Below are 5403 nucleotides of genomic sequence, written 5' to 3'. Positions count from 1 at the left end.
CTCACCCAAGGGAAGAAGAGGAGGCTAGGTTAGTCAAGTGGAGAGTGATTGATGGTGACTGAGATTTCCAGGCAGCAGCTGGAAGCTGGAGGAGCACGAGAATGTGTCTGGATGGCTGTTGGCTGGTCACTGGGTGGTTCCCAATGGTCAAAGACAATCATTGGCTAAGTCCCTTCTCAGATATCCAGGGTCCAAAGTATCTTTAGCTGTTGCTAGTCCAGCTCCTATAGCTCACCTTGGACAGAATCTACACAACAAATACATATAGGTATAGAAAAGGGAAACTATATGTGAACAGGAGGAAGGAACAGTAGCCACCTCATCTTTCAAGGGAAATAATCAGGACACATGAAAGTGGTCCTATAGTTCCCTGTGGAAGGTTGGGTCTGCGGTATTTAGCACCTCAGCCCGAAAGAATCAATACTACCATGATGACAATGCCTCTGTGGCAGAGGTTGTGGGAGAGAAGATGGCTTCATAGAGAAGGGGAACTGAGGTATAAGAAGGGGAGAGGACTCATGCAGGTATTAGCAAGGCTTAGATAGTTCATCTTCACCCTCCCTCCCTCCCCCAAGTCTGTCCGAACCATGAAAACATCCATTAACCACTTCCCCATCCTTTCACCCTCCTGACCTCTGTGTGTCTCTCCAACAGCCAGGGAGGAGTTGACCATGTGTGTAAGAGGAAAGGGTCATTAACTCCTGACCTTGGCTCAGTCCCTGGCCCCATCCCATCTCCTACCCCATCTCTTGGTCTCAGACTCCAATCTCAGTAAGACATTGCTGCCTCTGGCCTCTCTTGGACACCAAGCTCTTTGGAGCACTCTGTCTTTCTCTCCCTTCTGTGCTGCTTGGCAGTTTCTCTGAGAGACATGGAGTCACAGCATCCTAGAATGTCAGAGCTGGAAGGGATGTTTGGAGATCTAGCCTTCTAGTTTCATCAGTAAGGAAAGTGGGACTCAGAAGGGTTGAGTGACTTGTCCAAAGTCACACAGCTAGTCCAGGACAGAGCAAGGAGCCAGAGACACCCCAGTGTTCAGGGTTCTTTGTCCCATTCCATTCTGGCTGCCCCCTAGCTCCTTTCTCCTCAGGCCACACTTGCCTTGATTTCCTCCAGCAGGGACACAGACCTCGGGTCAGATGTTTGACAAGATCCATAGCCAGCTTTTGGCCTGGTGCAGGCTTTGATGCAAACCTGATGCTGGGCTGGGCTGGGCTGGGGTGGCTGTGGGGCTGCCAGGGTCTGGATTTAGCAGATTATGGCCAGCGTTAGAACTGGGTGGGACAGGGGAGGGGCTGGTTTCAGGTGGAGGCAAGACCTCAGCCTCTCCTAGTGGCTGTGTTTGAGCAAGATGGAGGGTTCACTCACAGCTCAAATTCAGGACACTGTTGCCCTACCTCCAACAACAATATGGCTAGAGAGAGACAGAGAGAGAGAGAATTCAAAACACCATAGTGTCTGTTCGCATGCAGCTATAAATTCTTTCCCATCTAGCCATCATCTCACAGTCCCCCACCCCCCACCAACGTTCTTGTTCTCTCCCTGGGAAGAAGAGTGTGTGTGATCTCCCCCAGGATCGATCATATTATCCTAGATTTAAAGCTTAGAACCATCAAGTCCAACTCTTCCATTTCACAGATGAGAAAACTGAGGCAGAGAAGGGTTAAGTGACTTATTCAGGGTCGCACAGCTAGAATGTGTCTGAGGCAAGATTCACACTCAGGTGTTCTTGACTTCAGGCCTAGTACCCTATCCACTATGCCATCTAGCTGCCACCTAGGAGGAAGAGTTTGAAATTTGGACACACTTCCCAGGCACTTGGTGGAAAGAGATGCCTCACAGCAATTCAATAAATATTCATCAAGCGCCTACTAAGTGCCAGGTAAGCACTAGGGTTACAAAAAGGGGTAAAAACCAGTCCCTGCCCTCATGGAGTTTATAATCTAATCTAGTAAAAAAGAGACTCCTCAGGCCACAGTGTACATGGGATTCTCCTCCGTCTGTCCCTCAGCCTGACTCTGTCTTGAGACTTGGCTCAGAATTGGAAGATGCAGAGCTCAGCACTCCAGACACTTAGAGATGGGCGCTTGTAATTGGTCACTTGCAAATTCCTTTGCTTCCAGCTGCTTCCACATGTAGAAAGCTCTCTTGGTTCATATATAGAACAGGAGTTCCCAGGCTCTGATGCAAGCCAGACTCTCAGGTCAGAATGTAGTCACAGATACTGGAAATAGGTTCAGCCCCTTTTTCCCAGAGGAGCCCCAGCTTTTCCAGGATGAGGGCAAAGTGGAAGGAAATCAGCCAACATGCCCACAATGGGTCTGATGGGGAGAGACCCCTATCAGTCAAGGCTGGATGGAGGAAGATGCTGGGTGACCTACCACTTCACAATGAGAGGGCTAGCAGAAAAGGGAATCAATCAATCAACTAAAATTTATTAAGTACCTACTATGTGTCAGGCATCATGCTAGGCATTGGGAATACAAACAAAGAAATGAAACAGCTCTTGCCCTCAGGGAACTTATATTTTAGTAGGGGGCTACAACATGTACACAGATATGTACAAAACAAACAGTGATTTTGGTGAGGCACTAACAACTGAAGAAAATCAGGAAGGGCCTCTTGAAGGAGGTGACCACTTTGCTGAAGGGAGGGGGGGGTTCCAAGAAACAGAAGTGAGAAAGGAGAGCATTCCAGGCGTGGCAGACTGGCCTGGAGTCAAGGCAAAGAATCAGGAGATGAAATGTCACATGAAGAGAAAAGCAAGTGGACTGATCTGTCTGGAATATAGAGTGTACAGAGGGGAATAATATCTTGATCAGTCTGGAAAGGCAGGCTGGAGCCAGAAGGTGAAGTGGTTTAAATGCCAGAGGAATTTGGATTTTATCCAGTGGTAATAAGAAGCCAATGAAGCTTCTTGAATAGGGGAATAGCATGGGCAGACCTGGAATATTCCAAAGGATGGAGCCACACCCTATAGCTTACTCAGGCATACCCAGCATGGCTAGTTAAGCTCTGGACCTGGATACGGTGATCATGTGTCTCCAACTTTCCAGAACAGCCAAAACTTCTTTCTTGTTCATTTTTTGATTAGATTTATATAGTTCTGAGAGGGGAAAGTTGAGGTCCCCCACTAGTATAGTTTTATTGTCTATTTCCTCCTACAACTTAGTCAGCTTCTCCTTCAAAAATTTAGATGCTATGCCATTTGGTGCATATATGAAGAACAGCCAAAATTTCAAGAAAAGCAAATGTATTTTTTAGAAAGTTTTACAAGAAGAATATCCTTTGTTAGTTTGGGTTTGGAAAATATGATCCCTGTAGATCAGGGGTCAATAAATTACAGCTCTTGGGCCAAATTTAGGTTTATTATGGTTCTCAAGGGCCCTATTGTCTATGGAGGGGTAGACAAAATATGGCTCAGGGGCAGAATTTATCCTGCTGCCTATTTTTGTATGGTCTACAAACTAAGAATGATTTTTACATTTTAAATTATGTTTTAAAATGTTTTAAAATGTAAAAACCATCCTTAGCTCCCCAGCTGTTAAAAAACAAACAAACAAAAAAACTCAGTAGCAGGCTGGATTTGGACCCAGGGCCATAGTTTGCTGACCCCTGCCATTGACCATGGTGGTAGTGAGGCTCTTAAGAACACTGATCAGAAATATTTCTCATGTGCCACCATATTCTTGAGTTCTTCTTTACAGAGCTTTAATCAGATTTCACTTCTTCTACAATCATAGAATGTTAGAGCTGAGAAGAAACTTGGAGACCATATAATCCATCCCTCTCATTTCACAGATAAGGAAAACAATGCCCAGAGAAGTGAAGGGACTTGGCCAAAGGAGTAACACGTGAATAAATGACAGGACTAGAACCTGGTCTTCTAATTCCAAATCTAGTTGTGTGGCCATATCCTCTCTCGTGTGAACATACACATATACACTGTCAGGTTGCATACATATCCATACACTCTCTCATGTGGACATACACTTTATACCCTATGAGGTGTGAAAAATCAAGTAATGGTATCCAGGAATCTCCACCATCCAGGGGTGAGGCAGGAGCACATTTCTACCCTAAAAGACCACTGGTGGAGTTGACTTGCTGACCAAACTTGTTGATATCTACTGCCTCCTTTCTTGGGGTCTTCTTTTAGAATCCGTATTTTCTTCTATGGTTTAGGCCAGTTGCTAAGATTGACTTTACTGCTCCTTGCCAAAACTGACTTTACTAACTCCTGAACTCTGTCTTGGACCCCAATGGCTTTGGAGTCAGAGGACCTGGATTCAAATCCCATCTCTGATATTTAATCACTGTGTGACCTTGGGCAAATCCCTTAACCTCTCTAAGTCCTCATCTGTTAAATAGTTTGGGGGAGGGAGATACTTTGAATAGATGGTTCAAAATCTATGATCTTATAATCCTGTCAATTTCATCTTGCACAAGAGAGCCCTGCCTCTTCTCTAGGAAGAAAGCCTCCGCTTATTCTGCCCCTTTTCTATCTCTGCCATCATTAAAAGTTTTCAAAACCTGGATCTGACAATATATACCTTATTGTACAAGATACAATACATTTCTATATAAGTAGGTAGTACACTTTATTCTATACTTAGGATCCATCACCTCTCTGCCTCATGCTCCACTATCATCAGTCTCTCAGATCTTATGATTGGCCACTCCATTAATCAGCGTTCTGAAGTCTTTGCATATTGTTTCCCTTTACATTTTTATTGCCACCATGCAAATTGTTCCCCCCAGTTCTGTTTGTATCAGTTCATAAAAATCTTCCCAAGTTTTTCTGAATTTTTCATCTTTGTCATTTCTTATGGCTCAATAATATTCCATTACATTCACATGCCACCATTCTTTTGAGCCACATAGGCCACTGCTTACTCCACCTCCTGTTAAGTCTGGCTGCACATGTGTGTACGTGCACACACACATGCACATGCAAGCTCACGGACAGGAGCACTGGGCAGATTTACTGGAGGGCTCTGAAGAAGCTGGGGCAGGTGCCTAATTGTGGCATGTGATGAGAGTTGGGACTGAACTCTTGAGGGGCACAGAGGGGGTTAAAGCAGGCTTCCAAATGGCACGGGGTAGAGTAGGCTGTGTGTGCTGAGGGGAGCATTTCAGGCATAAATAAGAAGGCAAAACTTCTCTATGACTTCTACCTCATACCTTCCTACCCCAGGGCTCAAGTTGTGGCCACCTACTCTCCCAATAGACTCTCTGAAGGCAGGGGATAAGCTCAGGGGTCCCTGGGCTTGGTCAGGTCTGTGAAGGAGAGTTCAGAGTATGCTGAGCTCAGCTTTAAACAAATTACTTCTCCATTTTTGGGAGTGAGGGCAAGAGGGTGACAACCACAGCTTGACAGGAAAAAAAATGCTCTGACCCACT

This window comes from Vombatus ursinus, unplaced genomic scaffold (assembly GCF_900497805.2).
Source record: "Vombatus ursinus unplaced genomic scaffold, bare-nosed wombat genome assembly UNPS02009205.1, whole genome shotgun sequence".
NCBI lineage: Eukaryota > Metazoa > Chordata > Mammalia > Diprotodontia > Vombatidae > Vombatus > Vombatus ursinus.
This window is presented reverse-complemented; position numbering follows the sequence as displayed.